The sequence below is a fragment of the Chiloscyllium plagiosum genome, chromosome 23, assembly GCF_004010195.1.
Source record: "Chiloscyllium plagiosum isolate BGI_BamShark_2017 chromosome 23, ASM401019v2, whole genome shotgun sequence".
Classification (NCBI taxonomy): domain Eukaryota; kingdom Metazoa; phylum Chordata; class Chondrichthyes; order Orectolobiformes; family Hemiscylliidae; genus Chiloscyllium; species Chiloscyllium plagiosum.
Genome location: NC_057732.1, coordinates 33,418,176 through 33,437,704, shown reverse-complemented (window position 1 = coordinate 33,437,704; position 19,529 = coordinate 33,418,176). Strand labels below are relative to the sequence as shown.

General features: G+C 40.9%; 1 protein-coding gene and 1 long non-coding RNA gene across 5 annotated transcripts in view; both read left to right on the top strand.

Annotated features, from left to right (window-relative positions):
* The window catches only part of LOC122561755 (SRSF protein kinase 2-like), a 210,482-nt gene that overhangs the window by 21,996 nt on the left and 168,957 nt on the right, over positions 1–19,529 (top strand). The gene's annotated exons all lie outside the window — the stretch shown is intronic.
* Positions 1,791–12,021, top strand: LOC122561758. Its single transcript, XR_006315103.1, has 4 exons — positions 1,791–1,879; positions 6,398–6,400; positions 9,889–10,034; positions 10,984–12,021. It is a non-coding gene; the product is annotated as an uncharacterized LOC122561758 (long non-coding RNA).

Genomic DNA, 19,529 nt, shown 5'->3' with positions numbered 1-19,529 from the left:
TTTGTGTTTATTGATGGCGTTCTGGTTAGAATGCCATGCCACTAAGAATTCTTGTGCGTGTCTTTGTTTCCCCTGTCCTAGGATGTGTATGTTGTCCCAGTAAAAGCGGTGTCCTTCTTTGTCTGTATATATGGAAACTAGTGAGAGTGGGTGGCCAGTTGGTGTTCATGTATCCTGGAGGCAAGTTTCCTGCTAGTTTGTCCGACGTCGTGTTTTTTTTTAATAGTTCTTGCATGGTATCTTGTAAATGACATTAGTCTTGCTGGTAGTATCTAATGGATCCTTTTAGGTTCATTAGTTGCTGTTTAAGTGTGTTGGTAGGTTTGTGGGCTACCATGATGCCAAGCGGTCTGAGTAGTCTAGAAAGTCATTTCTGATATGTCTTTGTAAGGTAATGTGGCTATAGTCTTTAGTTGAGTTGTGTCTGCTTGTTTGGGTTTATTTCTGAGGAATCGACAGATTGTGTTTATTGGGTACCTGTTTTTCTTGAAAATGTTGTAGAAATATTTTCCTTCTGTTTTTTGTAATTCTTTTGATGCTGCAGTGTGATGTAGCTCATTGAAATAATGTCTTAATCCACTCTGTTTGTGGATGTTGGGATGGTTGCTTCAGAAGCAAAGTATTTGGTCAGTGTGTGTTGTTTTTCTGTAGACGCTGGTTTGAAGCTTTCTGTTAACTGTATGTTCAACTGTCATGTCTAGGAATGGGAGTCTGTTGTCGTTCTTCTCTTTTGTGAATTTTATGCTTGTCATTTACAAGATACCATGCAAGAACTGTAAAAATAAACACTACATCAGACAAACTAGCAGGAAACTTGCCACCAGGATACATGATCACCAACTGGCCACCAAAAGACACAACCTACTCTCACTAGTTTTCCATACGTACAGACAAAGAAGGACACCACTTTGACTGGGACAACACACACATCCTAGGACAGAGGAAACAAAGACATGCATGAGAATTCTGAGGCATGGCATTCTAACCAGAAGTCCATCAATAAACACATCAACTTGGATTCTGTCTACCTTTCCTTAAAGAAAAGAACTGGAAATGACATCACCTTCCTTAAGAAACCAAGAACAATAAATAGAGAGGTGGGACATACCACCGGCGCTGCAGCAAAGACTCTCACTGATGGTGTTACCTGGTATGGTGACAAAACGTGTGAAGCATCAAGCTCAGCGAGCTAACTTACAGACATGTCATCAACCTGAGCTACAAATCTTCTCAAACGTTGCTAGCTTCTTCAAGTAAATAAAAGCTGCCCCCATCACCCCCCCCCACCCACCCAAATCCCCGGTTTAAAAAAAACCAAGGACAACATAACCTTGTTAAAGGAGCGGCATTGTTACACCTCCCCCTTTTTTAAAAAAAAAGTGAACCATCAACATCCAAAGTTTGCTTCATTATAAAACCCCATAATCCGAAATTGTTAGTAAACTGCAACACACATACATTACATTGACTATAAACATGCACTACTCCATTCTGTTTCAGTCCTTTTAATCCTGCCACTGAACGCTTCTGTTTTTCATTCAGTCTCAAGTTTCGACAATGCGTTGGCAATCATGTTTTCTCGTCCTGCAACATACACCATTTTCAAACTGGCTGGCTGTAACAACAAGCTCCATCTAAACAGTATGAAAATTTTGCCCTTTAATTTCTCCACAAACCTCAATGGGTTATGATCAGTGTATGATTTTCTCAGATACGTTACTAGGAGAAAGCGAGGACTGCAGATGCTGGAGATCAGAGTCGAAACGTATGGCACAGGAAAAGCACAGCAGGTCAGGCAGCATCCGAGGAGCAGGAGAGTCAACGTTTCGGGATGAAGGGCTTAAGCATCCGAGGAGCACGCGAGTCGATATTCCTGATGGTGTTATGTTCATTTCCTGGGGTTTCACACACGAGAGGCAATTTGCACACATCAACTTCTGCAAACAGTTAAAGTTTTTATTAAAGCTTGTACAAGCTAGGTGACCCCTCTGACACTCTTTGCTGGTCATGTGGTCGAGTCAAAATAAAGCCCTGATCAAAGAAAACACATCCCCTTTATATAGGTCAGTTGGTAATGATTACTCTGGCCACTCTTCGATATCTGATAGTTCTTTCGATCTTCTCGTCTTCTTCCTGTAAGAGCACAGCACTGATAACCACCTTGAATGGCTTTGCGTAATTAGGGGTGGCTAACACTGCTTTCAGGCTGTCAAATGCCTTCTGAAAGTCCGCTGTCCACTAAACTTTTTGCTTTTCTTTACTAATTCAGTGAGTGGAGCAGCCACACTGCTAAATTTGGTACAAATTTCCGATAAAACCCACTCAATCCCAGGAATTGTAATGTTGTTCTTTTTGTGGAGAAACTTCTTTTTTTTTTGCATTCCGTGGGGCCATTTTTCCATGTCAAGTCCAGAGACGTGATGTGGGCTTTGGCAAATTCACTTTTAGCCAGGTTTATTACCCAGCCTGCAACCTGAAGTCGATTGAACAATTCTGATAAACATTGCAAATGTTCCTTCCATGTGTGACTAACTATCACCAGGTCATCAATATAAACTACACAATTGGGTAATTCAGAAATGATTTTATTGGTTTGTCTCTGAAATATGGCTGGTGCATTTTTCATACCAAATGACATGACTTTAAATTGGTATAGTCCATTTGGTGTTATGAAAGCCAAAATTGTCTTTGCTCTTTTGCATAAAGGTACCTGCCAGTACGCTCCAAGCAAGTCCAACTTAGAAATATAAGGTGCTTGTCCCACCTTTTCAGCACAGTCTTCCAAATGTGAAATTGGATATGCATTAATCTTTGTAACTGCATTGCCTTTGCGTTAGTCCACACATTAGCCATTGGGTGCCATCTGTTTTTGGCACCATTACTATGGATAAGCTCCAGTCACTGTAACTCACTTTGATTATGTTGTCTTGGAGCATGCGTTCATTGTCCTTTTGAGACTTTACTAACTTTAGAGGGATATGTCTATAAGGATGTTGCTTAATTGAAACAGCACTTCCTATATCTATATCATGCCTAATTAGGTTAATTCTTTCCAGCTTACTTCCACGTATCTCACCATATGATAGCACTAACTCTTTCAGTTTTCTTTAGGAAGGTAACTCAATTTATCCCAATTTTTGACAATTGCCTCATTGTCCAATTTAATTTGAGGAATGTTCACCAGAATCCTCTGAACTTGGTTCTTCACTCCGCGACACAGTATAGTTTTACCTCCTCCATCTCTATTTCTGGTCCTGCAGGGAGAAAGAACAATCGCCCATGTGTGCAGGGACATGGGTTCCTGGTCCTCTCTGGAATAGGAGTTTCTTAATGAATTATATAGTCATTTTACAGGGAGGAACATCTAGATCAGGCAACATACATATTGATTGGGTGACTGTTAGAGTCAGCGAGTGTCAATAGTAAAGATTAAGCCATCTGCTGTTAAACATGAATAACTGGCTTCACATAATGAATACTTTTCACCTTGTTAAACTGACCTTACATACTGAATGCTTCCAAAATTGTTAAATGGCTCTACATAATGAATGCTTTTCCACCTTGTTAACCTATTACCCTTGCCTCCAGCACCACATTGTTAACTGCAAATTCTAATCTGAGTCATGCTTAGCTGAACCTAGTGTTTTACAAAACTCAAAACTTAACTCTTTCTCTACTTGCTTATACCCTATTCACATTCTCTCACACGTTCACACCCCCCTTCGAATTTAATTTAAACCCTCCCAAACCACAATGCTAAATACTCTCCCTCAGGCATCTGTCCCTGTCCTGCCCAGGTGTAATTTGTCCAGTTTACATTGTTCCCACTTCTCCCAGAACCAGTCACAATGCTCCAGGAATCTGAAACTGTCACCCTCACACCTTCTTAGCCACATGTTGATCTGATGTATCCTGCTATTTCTACTCTGACTAGCACATGTTACTGGTAGTGATCCTGAGATCATTATCTTATGAGGTGTTACTTTTCAACTTGCTTCCTAACTTCCTATATTTTTTGTTTTTTCTTCATCTATTTTCTTTTCATCTCTGTCATTGGTATCAATGTTTGCCATGACCACTGGCTATTCACCCTTCCCCTTCAGAATGTCCTGTAACCATTTTGAGACAAACACTGGGAAGGCAAGATACATCCTGGAGTCTCCTGTATGGCCACAAACACCTATCTATTCCCCTTACAATTAAATCACTTTTGATTGAATTGCCACATTTTTACTCCTCCCCTATGCTGCAGAGCCAATTGTGGAGCAGCTGATGAGGGAACCAACAAGAAGAAAAATAATACTGGACCTCATTCTCCTTCATCTGCCAGCTCCAGATGCAACTGTCCATTACAGAATTAGTGGGACTGCCGACTGTACAGTTCTATGGAAACAAAGTCCTGCATTCACTTTGAGGATACCCTCCATGTTGTGTGGCACTTTTGAACAGATTTTGAACAGATCTCGCAATTCAACATTAGACATCCATGAGACAATAGGTCATTAGCAGCAGCAAGATTGTACTTAACACCATCTGTAACCTCAGCCTGGCATATTCCCCACTCCACCATTACCCGGGGATCAAACTTAGTACAGTGAAGCGTGCAGGAGAACACACCCAGAAGCAGGACCAGCATCCCTAAAAATGAGATGTTAACCTGGTCAAGCTAGATTACAGGACTACTTACATGCCAAACAGCATAAACAGCCAGTGATAAACAGTTGAGCAACTCCACAACCAATGGTTTGGATCTAAGTGGTGAATTTGAAGGGTGGTGCACAATTAAACAACTGACTGGACATGGAGGCTCCACAAATATACCCATCCTCAGTAGCAGCACATCACATCAGTGCAAAAAACAAAGCTGAAGCAATCAACAATCTTTGGTCAGGAGTGCTGATTGGATAATCCATTATGGCCTCCTCCTGAAATCACCAATGTTAAAGGGCAGTCTTCAACCAATTTCATCCATTCCATAGCTGAAGGCACTGTGTCAAATGCTCTGGGCTCTGACAATATTCCAGCAATAATGCTGAAGACTTGTATTCTAGAACGTTGCTGTGCCCCTAGGCAAACCGTTCTTGTATAGCTACAATGCTGTGGTCTACCCACCAAGGTATAAAATTGCTGTATACACTTTTTAAGCAAGATCAATCCAACCTGCCAAATGTGGCTCCATTAGTCTACTCTGAATCATCAGTACACTAACTGAAGGAGTCATCAGCAATGGGATCAAGTAGTACTTGTTTAGTAATAATCTGCTCATTGAGGCTCACTTTTTCCACCAGGGTCACTCTGCTCCTAAATTCATTATAGCTTTGGATCAAATGTGTACAAAAGAGCTCAACTCCAGAGGGGAGGTGAGTACAAATATCCTTGACATCAAGTGACCGAGAGTGGAATCAAGGAGAACCAGCAAAACTAGAATCATTGGGAATAGGAGGGGAGAGAATTCTCAGTCAATTGGAGTCATACCTAGCACGAAGGAAGATGGTTGTGGTTGTTGGAGGCCAGTCATCTCAGCTGCAGTAGTGTCCTGGTACAAACCATTTTTACCTGCTTCATAATTGCCCTTCCCTCTATTGTAAGGTTGGAAGTGGAAATGTTTGCTGATGTTTAGCACCATTGTTGTCTCCTCAGATACTGAGGCAGACCAGGTACAAATGAAATAAGACCTAGATGGTTTCAAAGCTTGGCCATTTGTGCCACACAAATGCCAGGCAATGACTATCTCCAATATGAAACAATCTAACTACTCCTGTTGACATTCAATGACATCACTGTTTTGGTATTCCCCACTGTAACATCCTGGGGGTTACTATTGACCAGAAACTGGCCATTGTAAATACCATGACTCTTATTTTTCTGATTGTGTGTACTAAAATGGGAAAATACTTTTTTAAAACCGAATTGTTGAAGGATTACTGCAGGTTCCAAAAACACGGATTGACATGTACTTGGAATAGCAAGAACTGATTTTGGGATAGTCATCATGGCTTTGTGTGTGGTAAATCATGTCTTATGAACTTGATTGCATTTTCTGAAGGAGTAATAAAAAGGATTGACGAAGGCAGAGCAGTAGACATGATCTATATGCACTTCAGTAGGGTGTTTGACAAGGTTCCTCATGAGAGACTGGTTAGCAAGGTTAGATCTCATGGAATTCAAGGAGAACTAGCCAGTTGGATACAGGACTAGCTCAAAGGTAGAAGAAGGGGGTGGGTGGTGGAGGCTTGCTTTTCAGACTGGAAGCCTGTAACCAGTGGAGTGCCATAAGGATTGATGCTGGGTCCACTGCTTTCCATAATTTGTATAAATGATTTGGATGTGAACATAGGAGATATAGTTAGTAAGTTTGCAGATGACACCAAAATTGGAAGTGTAGTGGACAGCGAAGAAGGTTATCTCGGAGTATCACAGGATCTTGATCAGCTGTGCCAATATGCTGAGGAGTGGCAGATGGAGTTTAATTTAGATAAATGCGAGGTGCTGCATTTTGGAAGAGCAATCGGAGTAGGACTTGTCCACTTAATGGTAAGCTCCTGGGAGTGTTGCTGAACCAAGAGACCATGGAGTTCAGGTTCATAGTTCCTTGAGAGTCACAGGTAGATAGGATAGTGAAGAAGGCATTTGGTATGCTTTCTTTTATTGGTCAAAGCATGGAGTATCGGAGTTGGAAGGTCATATTGCGGTTGTACAGATTGGTTAGGCTACTTTTGGAATATTGCATGCAAATCTGGTCTCCTTTCTATTGGAAAGATGTTGTGAAATTTGAAAGGATTCAGAAAAGATTTACAAAAATGTTGCCAGGATTTGAGCTATATGGAGAGGCTAAATAGGCTGGGGCTGTATTCTCTGGAGTGTCGGAGGCTGAGGGGTGACCTCATACAGGTTTATAAAATCATGAGGGGCATGGATAGGAAAAATAGACAAAGTCTTTTCCCTGGCGTGTGCGATCCACAATTAGACGGCATAGGTTTAGGGTGAGCGGAGAAAGATATAAAAGGGACCTAAGGAGCAACATTTTCTCATGGGGTGGTGTGTGTATTGGAATTAGCTGCCAGAGGAAGTGGAGGCTGGTACAATTAGAACATTTAAAAGGCAGCTGGGTGGGAATATGAATAGGAAAGGTTTAGAGAGATATGGGCCAAATGCAGGCAAATGGGACTAGATTAGGTTGGGATATCTGGTTGGCATGGAAGAGTTGGATCGAAGGGTCTGTTTTCATGCTGTACATCTGATTCTTAAGTAACCTAACACTCAATGTAAGCACCGTTTATCCAAATGTTTGTTCAAACAGTAGTTGAAGTGTAGTTTTACAGATGAACTGTACAAATGGAGATTCACCTTGTGATCAGTAACTGGTCTTTGAACTAGTGTCCTGTTAACAACAATGGCCTTCTGCCTGTCAACCGTATAACTGGTTCTAACAACTTGGAGCTGAGAACAAGATTGTGAAAAGCCTTCAGATCTCCACTAGCTCAGGAGCTGTCTCTCTTCTCTGCAGTATAAGCCACTTTTAAGCATGAAGCAAGCCAGTTTACTTCTCCTTCAGTTTCTGCAAGCTGTGACTTTTAATTAGTAAATTAATTAGTAATTATTGTTAAGTGCAGAAAATGCTGTCTGTCAACTTGGGTTTGAAAGTCAGGTAACTTGGAGGATCTGAAAAATGTTTAAAAACTTTTAACACATATGATGAATCGATGAATAGTGGGACTTGATTTCCAGCATGTTATACCAATGAGTATAATAATAGAAGTACTGTGGCACTGGAGCAGGTCAGCAGCAAGTAGTTGTGCAGTGGGTAACTTAACACCTGACTGTACAAAGGTGCTCCATTTACAGGACTGTCATCCTCCTTCTGTTTTTTCACGACGTGAAGATTGAACTTCAGCCAGGAATGCTTTGGAATAGTCCAATGTTGAGGGAGTAAAGGCATGCATGAAGGTTTCTGCAGTAGTTGAGCTGAGGCAGGATTGAAATAAAGCAGCATTATGGATCTGGTAGTAAGTGGTGTTAGCAATGACACAGATATGTGGGTTGGCATGTTGCCTTGGGATGAAAGATTGTGAACAGTCCAATTCAGCTTCAGAAGGTTACCAGATTGTAGGAAGGATCTGTCACCGGGGAATGTCATTTGCAGGGACCAAAACCAATCCATAGTCTAAAGGAACCTTTTATTCAGCAATAAATGTCAGACAAGTAATATGGCAAATTAGAGACTGAGGAAAAGTCAAGATCACTGGTTGTTCTCAGCACAGATGAAGGGCTTTTGCCCAAAACATCAATTTTCCTGCTCCTTGGATGCTGCCTGACCTACTGTGCTTTTCCAGCACCTGCAGTACTCACTTTTACCCTGTTCTCAGCACAGGTTTAACCCAATGTGTTTTGGATATCATAGGTGAAAGATAGAATCTAGTTATAAATATGGTCAGTAAGTAGATGCCTTTGGATTTCAGAGGTGACTGTACAGGAATAAAAGTCATTGTATCACTTGCACCGCCTAGATAGATGAGAATGAAACTAGCTAAGTGCTCTTAGATGGGTGACCTTTGATGAGGAGTTTTAACCTTTTACCTCGTGTGTTTTCAATTTTTCACCACTTGTTTCTCGGAGATTTAAACTTACTTCACCTGAAAAATATAAATTTGTGTTAACTATATAGCCATAGGTATTACTGGTAAACCAAAGTGGATAGTTTAGTTTTGATATATTTTCATGAATATTCAGGTTTTAATGTACTTTTTATGGTATTGCTGATCAGAAATTCCTAAAACTTTGAGTTTTGAAAATATTATACATAGTGGCTAGTGAATCCATAATAAAACATTTTTGCCTTAATTTATTTTTAACTTGTTTCTTCATTCTGGTTAAAATATGTCTCATTTCCTGCACTAAATTGTTTTGTAGATTAATGTGATAATTCACTCTTCTAAAACCTAGTGGACACAGACCATTTTTGTATTGTTTTCCATTGCTGCAGACATTTTTGGAAAATAAAATATGCATGTTCAAGATCATTATTTCATGAACTAAAATTAACATACATTATTATTCTGAACAACTGTATTGTGTTCAATTTGTAAACTGGGTCTTTGCCATCATAAGAGACGATAATGTTTGAAGAGAAGGTTCACATCCAGTGATTACCTGGTATAAAGTACACCTCAAGATTTCATATTTTTAAACAAAAACATTCTTTTATATTATCTAAAAAATCAAAGCAAGAGTGACTAACACTGTATAACCACATGTGCTATGAATCCTTAGCTTACAAAATCTTTAAAATTAATTCTCTTTTTTTTCTGGAACCAATGCAGAGGCATGCCACAGCTCTCTAGAATTCACATTGTTTTTCTCAGTGTTCTAGCTATCTCCTGATAAATGACATTTCAAATATGGATCCTTCCATTAACCTTGGCCTAAGTGATCCTCTGACTTGTTTTTTGAGAAACCTTATGGCTGAAACCTTCTCCAACTTCAGGCTCTCTATATAGAGGAACCGCGATTATCTGGCATTCGATTATCCAAGTTTTGGATTATCTGAACAAGATCACAAGGTCCTGATGCTTGGCTAAACTGTGTTATCTGGCATTTGATTATCTGGTATTTGATTAATCCAAATAAAATACTCCCTGCCTGTGTCATTTGGATAATCGAGGTTCCTCTGTATTCTCCAATCTAATTGCATGGTTTTACCTGAGGATTAATGTAGATTTCTTCCTCAATCTCCAAGCTAGACAAATCTTTCAGTCTCTCTCCTTCTCAATACCGCTGGCTCAAATTTGAACTTGAGCTCACATCCGTATTCTGCATGATGAATGATGAAGTTAGTATTTTTCTCTGGTTATGCTGCAAGTTTGCTGACTTGTTTTTCCTTTGATTCAGTGAGCTGCAGCCAGCTCAGTCTGGCCTTGAACTGGACTACTGACTGCTTGCTTCTGTGAGCAAAAATATACACAAATTACACCAAAGACACCACCCCAACCTCCACTTGATGACAATGTGATATACTTGGGATTTTCCAAACAGAGGTAAACAAGCTATCCATTGGCTTCAAAAAACCTTTGACCTGCATTGGCAATTTATATCTCTAATTTAATGTATAATGCTTTTTTCTCAGAATTTTAGTCTCACCAAAAAATGTTTTCTACAACTGTATTAGCTTCTTTTATCTGGGAACTGCACAAATATTTTAATACATTTTTAAAAATTGAGACAGAGAGTGATACCCTTTTGTTTATTATACTCTTAATCATCTAAGTTACATTTATCACTTCATTCCCTAACCTAAGATTTATATTCCTGAGATGAAAATTTATACTTTTTAAAACATGAGTTATGGATGTTCATAGCAAGGTAGATGTTTGATCCCAAATTAAACGTAAGCAGTCATCAAAATACCCCCAATTCATTTTAAATTTAGCACAGGGATAGCCCACATAGATTGCTACATTACCAGCTTTGTAATTTGATTGTTGCAGAACAGTCCAGTTTCAGCTTTTGCTTATTTTTTCCAATTCGTTGTCCTTTTTTTGTGATGAATTAGTTGTATGCTAATCCACATCCATGGTTTCATTTCTTGATTTTATAACATTCTGTCATGCATAACTTCATGAATAGTGTGAAATAGAAACTTTTAGAGGCAGAATAACAATGTGCATTATTTCAAATATTGCTTGTGGCTGGTAGGTTTTTAAAAATACATTTCTCCTTTCAATTGAAAGTCACGTGTGCCTGCATTTCAAATGTTCTGGGATGAAAGCACCATGTGTTTATATTTTCCTTAAGTACAGCATTTTCCTCTTCCTGCATCTGGGTTGTTTTCTGAATCCATAGGGTGAGTTGCTATTATTTGATTAGAATAATCAAATGTTATGAATGTGTGGTAATTTAGCATGACAAATAAGGTATTTTCTCGTAGCCCAAGGGAAATTAGTACAGCGATTTCTCTTTTTTTTTTCTTTTTTCTTTTTCCACCAGCCCTTTAGGTGCTCTGTGATTAGATACCAATTTCATCAAGACGCCATGCTGCTGATTGTAAGGAGGCGCATGTGAGCGGTTTGGGGTATTGTCTTTCCACCTGTTTCTAACCTAACTTAACTTTCTTTTATACAATTGATGTTGTAACATATCTTCCCTTAATAAAGGGAAGCTTGAGGTCTGTGTTTGGGATTCAAAGTTAAAATATCAGAATCGCGCTTTGTATAGTCCAGGGAAGTCCATATTTTCGAATGGAGGAGTACGATTACATTCTTTTGTTATTTCAAGGGGACAATGAGAGAATTTCAGAAAGGTATACTTTGGCACAACATTAAGCATGAATTTTTTAGAAAATCAACTTCAAAATTTATTTAAAGTATCGTATGATTTTATAAGAAAAAGACATGACTATTAAAAGGCAGAGCTAGCCAATAAGACCTTGTTTTGCCTTTTTGCTTAAACAAAGCTAGAGGCAGATAGATTAGCTCACAGGTTGGTTATTGGTCAAAGCTAAGGAGTTGGCTTTAACCAACTTTGGTCATGCATTTGCCTTTAGTGGAGCACTGGCTGAGCTGGCCTTGGTAGAATTCGTGTGAAAGTTGGAGATGGTTTCGCTTTGAGCCAGGACTCCCTTCCTGACCCATTGATAAATAAGCGTTTAGGGAGGGAGGAGGAGGAAACAAAGGATGTGTGTGTTTTTGGCTAACTGCAGTGTCTTGCATTCACTTGTGCACACTCTCACAACTGCCCACGTAGTTTTCACAGCTTACTGAATAAAGAACGATACAGCACAGGAACAAGCCCTTCAGCCCTCCAAGCTTGTCCTGACATACTTTCCCCTTGCATACTAAAACTGTCTTCACGTACAGGATCCATATCCCTCAATTCCCTACTTATTCATGTATTCGTCCAGGTGCATCTTAAATGCTTTTATTGTGTTGCTTCCACCACTACCCCTGGCAATGTGTTTCAGCACTCCCCATCCTTTTGTGTGAAAAACATACCTCGCATATCTCATTTAAACTCTTCCCTCCCCCCACCTCTAACACATTGAACCTGTATCCCTAATAATTGACCTCGCCACCTTGGGGGAAAAAGCCTCTACTTTCCATTCTGTCCATGCCATTCACAATCTTTTAAACTTCTATCAGGTCACCCCTCAACCTGCTGCATTCCAGTGAAAACAAATCCAGTCTATCCCACCTTTTATCAGAGCTAAAATTCCCAATACCAAGCAAATTCCCGGTAAACCTTTTCTGCATGCTCTCCAAAGCATCCACGTCTTTCTGGTAGTGTGGTGACCAGAACTACACAATATTCTAAGTGTGGCCTAACTAAAGTTTTATAAAGCTGCTGCGTATCTTGCCTATCCTTGTACTCCATGTCCCTTTCAATGATGGAGATGCCAGTGTTGGACTAGGGTGGACCTAGTTAAAAATCACATGACACAAGGTTATAGTCCAACAGGTTTATTTAGAAGTACAAGCTTTCGGAGCTCCTTTGTCAGGATGGCAAGCATGCTATAGGTCTTTTTTTAAAAAAAAAACTACTTTATCTACTTGTACTGCCACCTTTGGTGATTTATGGACCTGCACACCCAGATCATTGCATATCAATACTAAGAGTTCTGCCATTCACTGTATAATTTCCATCTCTACCTTCCAAAATGCATCACCTCCCATTTTGACCAGATTAAACTCCATCTGCCATTTTTCTGCCCATTCCTCCAACTGATCTATATCCTGCTGTATCCTCTGACAATCCTCCTTACTATCTGCAACTCCACCTATCTTTGTATTGTTTACAAACTTGCTAATTAGACCAGCCACGTTTTACTCAATCATTTACGTAGACTGCTGAGAAGGAATTTCTCTGTTGCAATTAGCAAAGTTTGCCATGGGATGACGCTTAGGTATTACACTCTACTAATCAAAATGGTGAAGCAGCAGCTAACATTCATCATTTGAAGTAATGATTGAAAAGCAATGATGTAACTGCTTTAAAGATTGTAAACAAATGCTTTTGCAGTTATATAAGTGTGAACACCACCAGGTGGAGCAATGAGTACACATACACAGGAACACAGTATTACTAAACAACGTCACTACAGTCTGGATTAGTGGTGCTGGAAGAGCACAGCAGTTCAGGCAGCATCCAAGGAGCAGCGAAATCGACGTTTCGGGCAAAAGCCCTTCATCAGGAATAAAGGCAGTGAGCCTGAAGCGTGGAGAGATAAGCACATCCACTAATATCATTTATTGTATCCGTTGCTTCTGATGCGGTCCCCTCTACATTGGGGAGACTGGGCGCCTCCTAGCAGAGCGCTTTATGGAACATCTCCGGGACACCCGCACCAATCAACCACACTGCCCTGTGGCCCAACATTTCAACTCCCCCTCCCACTCTGCCGAGGACATGGAGGTCCTGGACCTCCTTTACCGCCGCTCCCTCACCACCAGATGCCTGGAGGAAGAACACCTCATCTTCCGCCTCGGAACACTTCAACCCCAGGGCATCAATTCCCCTCTCCCACCCTCCCCTAGCTTATCTCTCCACGCTTCAGGCTCTCTGCCTTTATTCCTGATGAAGGGCTTTTGCCCGAAACGTCGATTTTGCTGCTCGTTGGATGCTGCCTGAACTGCTGTGCTCTTCCAGCACCACTAATCCAGAATCTGGTTTCCAGCATCTGCAGTCATTGTTTTTACAACGTCACTGCAGTTTGGAGTGTCATATTGGTAATATGGATTGTTAGTCAAACATGAGTGTGTCATTACACTGTAATTTGTGCATACATTTTCCAGTAGTGTGACATTCCTCTCCTGTTACAGCAATGAAGCTGATTTTAAAAACTCAAATTAATTCCATTATTTACTTACCCAACTTTGTAAAAGCAAATTGGTGTGAAATGAAGGTGGGCCAGTCCCTGCCTGTACTGTCACTGACATCAATGCACACGTAACATGGAAACTTAAACAACACTGGCAGATAAATATTGAAGCTTGTCACTGTGAGCTGCTCTCTCTTTCTGACCATGTGCCATGGCCATTTGGTGTTTGTGGAGTAATATATGTAATATATTTATATAAAATCTTCATGTATAAGATGTACAGCTATATCTTTGTGGTGGGGATAGAAGAGAATTTTCTAGTTCTTATTAGATTGATCTCTTCTATCTGAAAGCAGTTAGTTCCTCACTTTTTTTCTTGGTACTAATTTGTAATCTTTCAGCATTTGTTTTACAAGTTACGTGAGTAAATTCTATTGATAAAAGTCTTGTGTATGATTGGTGTCATAAACTGGTAATACATGTTCCGAGTCAGGAAAACTCCCTGCCACAAAAATAATGCTGAACTGTAATTGTAATTGTTCTGAACACATGGTATTCATTAAGCAACTTTTGGAACATTTGCCTATGGATCTCTGCCAAAATAAGATTTCAAGATATTTTAGAAGAGGATGGAAAAGTAAAAAACACTTTCAGGTTATTGTGTTAATGAACTCTTCACACAATGTGGTTTCAAATGTATTGTATGTGTAATTTCTACATATGTGAATATTTTAAAGAATTTTTCATGAAGTAAATATTTCACTGTAACACTGCCTCTTGGATTTGCCTCTAATAACAGTCCGCTGTTGAAGAATTAAATATTATATTACTACCTTCAGGCACAACTACATGTTCCTTTAGTGCCACATGAGGGCCTTTTTCATTCCCTAATATTGTATGAGATCTTATCTTACAGCATTGTGTTTTAAATAGTAGTGGTGACTGTAATTTTTGTATTTGCATTGAACCAGAAGCTGGATTTTGGAAAAGATGCTCTTTGAACTCAAATTGCAAATATTGTCATAAATTCAAATGTGTGCAACAGCAAAAAATGCATTTATTAAGCGCCTTTAACATAATGAAATTACCAAGGTGCTCTCCTAAACATTAACGAAAGTAGATTCAGTCAGTTCTGCTGTAACGTGGTAGTTCTGTTCTCATGCAGTCCCATGTTTTAGAAAAATCGCATAATATAAGCGCCATTTAAACTAATGGGGCCGAAATCGCATTAAAGCAATATGTGCTTTAAAAGTTCGTGCTATTGAAACAGTGTCTCCAATTCGTCAATCTCATTATAGTGAATCCACATTAACGAAATGTGCGTTATAGCAGAATGACCTGTACAGAGTTTCAAACCGATATCAGGACAGCAGTCTAAAACCTGATCGGAGAGAGAGGGTTTTGAAGGTCTGCCTTAAAAGAGAAGTGGTGGAGTGTTTAGAGGGGGAATTTTGGAGGTGAGTGTCTAGGAGCCTGAAGACATTGCTTGCAATGGTAGAATGATGAAAATTAGATTCTCGTAAGAGGTCAGTATTAGAAGTGTGTAGATATCTTGGGAGAATTATAAAGAAAATTTTAATTTTAAAGGAGCAAGACAAGGCCATATGTCTGTTGAGCCTGTTTTATTATTCAGTATAAATCATGGCTGCACTTGTGCATCATTGCAACTTTCCTACTCACTCCAAAAGTCCTTTTATTTCCAGAGAAACCAGAACATGTTCAACAATCGTGCAGTCCTATAAAGTAGAGAATTCCAAAGATTTCAATGAAGAAATTTCTCCTCATTCCAGTACTAAATGATCACCCCCTTGTACTGAAACTGTATATCCTTGTTCTATGTTCCCAGTCTGTGGAAACAGTGTCTCAGTGTCCCCTCTGCCAAGCCTTCAACATTGATTACAGATCCCATGAAGTCTCATATCATTAGATCAAATGTGGACATGGAAATCTGCTGATTCCATATACTGTGACTCCCTCTAGTGATGAATCAGTGCTGCTCCATGTCGAACATCACTTGGAGGAAGTACTGACTGTGGTATGTGTACAGAATGTAATCTGGGTGGAGGATTTCAATTTCTGTCACCAAGAGTGCCTCAGCAGCAACTAAGCTGGTCAGATCCTAAAGGACTGTGGCAGGTGTTGATAGAAACAACAAGAGGGACAAACATAATTGACCTCATCCTCCCCAATCTGTCTGCTACAGATGCATCTGCCCATAAAGTATCAGTAAAATTGACCACCAGTCGTGGAGATAAAGTCCCATCTTCATTTATGAAATGCCCTCCATTTTGTTGTGCAGCACTATCGCTGTGCTAAATAGGATAGTATTACCAGATTGAGCAACTTGAGGTTGGACATTCAGGAGGTGCTGAGAGCCATCAAAAGCTGCAGAATTATATTCCATCACGATCTGTAGCTTCGTGGCCTGACGTAGCCCTTAGTCCACCATTACCATCAAGCCAGGATTTCAGCCCTGGTTCAAAGAAGCATGCAGGAGGACATGCCAGCAGCAGCACCAACACATCTAACAATGAGGTGTCAATTTGGTGAAGCTGCAAAATAGGACCACTTATGTGTTAAACAGCAAGTGAGAGGGTTCAGTGATACCACAGCTGACAGATCAAATCTAATTTCTGCAGTCCTACCACATCCAGTGGATAATTAGACAATTTGTCGTTTGTGTACATGATTTGGATGTGGATGTAGGAGGAATGGTTATAAGTTTGCAGATGATACCAAAATAGATGGTATAGTGGACGGTGAAAAGTTTATCTCGTGTACAATGGAACCTTGATCAGTGGGCCAAGGAGTGGCAGATGGAGTTTAATTTAGATAAATGTGAGGTGCTGCATTTTGGAAAGATAACTCAGGGCAGGACTTGTACACTGAATGGTAAGGTCCTGGGGAGTGTTGCTGAACAAAGAGACCTTGGAGTGCAGGTAGATAGGATAGTGAAGAAGGCGTCTGGTATGCTTTCCTTAATTGGTCAGAGCATTGACTACCATTTGGGAAGTCATGTCCTGCACAGCTGCAACATTGGTTAGGCCACATTTGGAATACTGCATGTAATTCTGGTTTCCCTGTTATCAGAAGGGTGTTGTGAAACTTAAGGGTTCAGAAAAGATTTACAAGGATATTTCCAGGGTTGGAGGGTTTGAGCGATAGAGCGAGGCTGAGTAGGCTGGGACTGTTTTCCCTAGAGCATCGGAAGCTGAGGGGTGACCTTCTAGAGGTTTATAAAATCATGAGGGGGATAGGCTGAATATCCAAGCTCTTTTCCCCAGAGCAGGAGAGTCCAAAACCAAAAGGCATAGTTTAGGGTGAGAGGGGAAATATTTAAAAGGGACCTAAGGGGAAACTTTTTCACGCACAGGATGGTGTATATATCCAATGAGCTGCCACAGGAAGTGGTGAAGGCTGTTAAAATTACAACATTTAAAAGGCATCTGAATGGGTATATAAACATGAGGGGTTTAGAGGGATAAGGGCCAAATACTGGCAAATGGAACTAGATTAATTTAGGATATCTGGTCAGCATGGACAAGTTGGAGCATAGGGTCTGTTTCCATGCTGTACAGCTCTTGATTCTGACTCTCTGACTGGCAGAGGTATGTGACTTTGGTTTATCCCTTAATGAGATGCTTGGAGACAGTTGGTATGTGGATTAATGATATCACCATTCAAAAGCACCTAGCTGAAGCCCAGCTGGACTTAAAACGGGCACTGCAACTGCTTATCTTTAGAAAATGTGGCAAGTGGAGCTTGTAAGTTACAGGGTACTCCGATGGGCGTGGACACCTTCACCAGGCCGACTGAGCCTGGGGAGCATTGCATAGCCTCACTCAGGATATATTCTGAACAGTAGGACTCTAGGTCGGCCCACAGCAAAACTCCAAAACAAAGCCAAGTCTCAGTCATAAGGTTAAAATTTCTTCAGGATGCGGGCCAGCAGCCCTTTGCTGCTGCTGATGGACAGAATTGAGACAGCAAAAAAGTCCGATTAAAATTAACTTGTGTAAGATAACTCATAGGCCAGTATCCAGGAGAGTGAGCGTACCCTGGAAAATCTGGTTTGAAACCGTTAAATTGCTTAACAACAACCCAATCAAAATAAACGTCTGATTTATCAGTCAACCAATTCTATTGGGGGTCGATACTGATTTGGCCATGTCAATGATTGCAGACCCAGTTTTTAACAAAATTTCAGTCTGGACTGCAACCCTTTAAGTTTGTGCAAGATCTCAGCCAGGCTACGAGTCTATACCGGGGAGCCTTTACCGATTATGGGTACAACTCCAAGATGTAGCTGGTTCAATTATCAGTGATTGTAGTAATCGGCTCAGGCCCAAGCTTGATGGGGCAAAATTGGTTGAGAACAATTTTACCTAGATTCGCTCAATATTTTTCAAATAGAAAATAGCTGCCTGAGTAAGTCCTAATGAATACCCAGGGCAATCTGAAGACCAAGTGTGCGACATTCAAGTCGGACGACCCAGACCTATACAGAAAATCCAGATATGACCTCTGCAAAGCTATCAGAAATGCCAAATAATAGGACCAGACCAAGTTAGAGGCCCAAACCAACCATATCGACACCGCATGTGGCAAAACCTAAACAACACAACATGATACAAAATGAAGCAGAACAAGATATGTGCCTAATGCTTTCTGTGCTCGGTTTGAGCAGAATGCCAGTGGCTTGGTGTGCCCTGCCCCAACAGCCCTGGACGCCCCTGTTTCCTCCACTGCTGCAGACATCAGATTGGTCTTCCTGAGAGTCAACCCGAGGAAAGTGATGGGTCAAGTCTGAGTTCCCAGCCTGCACTTAGATCCTGTGCAGACCAGCTGGCAGAGGTATTCACTGATATATTCAACCTGTCCCTCCTACAAGCCTCAAGTCCCTACATGCTTCAATAAGACCACCATTATCATGGTGCCAAAGAAAGTACATGCAACATGCCTTAATTACTACTGCTCAGTGGCTCTGACCTCCATGATCACAAAGTGCTTCAAGACGCTGGTCATGGCCCACAACAATTTGAGCCTCCCCGCCTGTCTCCATCACCTGCAATTTGCCTGCTGGCAAAATAAGCCAACAGTGAACACCATTTCCCTAGTTAAACCAGCAGAGTTCTGACCCGAATAGGACAAACAGTACAGACTATAGATTCAAAAACACCAGCAACAGTTCTCCTTCAAGATCCTCTGCCCCAAGCTTGCAGCAATGCGCCGGCACCCAACCTCTCTACAGTCATCCCTGCCCAGGCTGAGGGCCACACTGTCTCAGAATTGCAAAGGACCCACTCTGTACTACATCCTCAGGAGAATTCATACTCTCAACAAACAGTATTTCAATTCCATCTCAAACATCAAAAATTGTAAGTACAACAAACTTTTATCTACCCACCTCCATAACCAGCACTCCTCAAACATTCCAGAAGATTCCCCTGGCCTCGGAAACTACTCAGACGCCATTAGCCATGTGGCTGATGCAGCTGCCACCCCAATGGCCACTCCCACAACCACTTCTGCCCCTCACAATTCCTCATGCATCACACGTGACATCACTTCCGCCCTCCCATCATCGCTGATGCCACACGCTCAGTGACTTCCGCCACACCTACTGCTGTGGTCACCACCACTTCTGCCCCCACCGGTGCCACTCACCTGCATTCTGCCCCTCCCCACCTCACTCACTGACCACCTGACACTCCCCTCC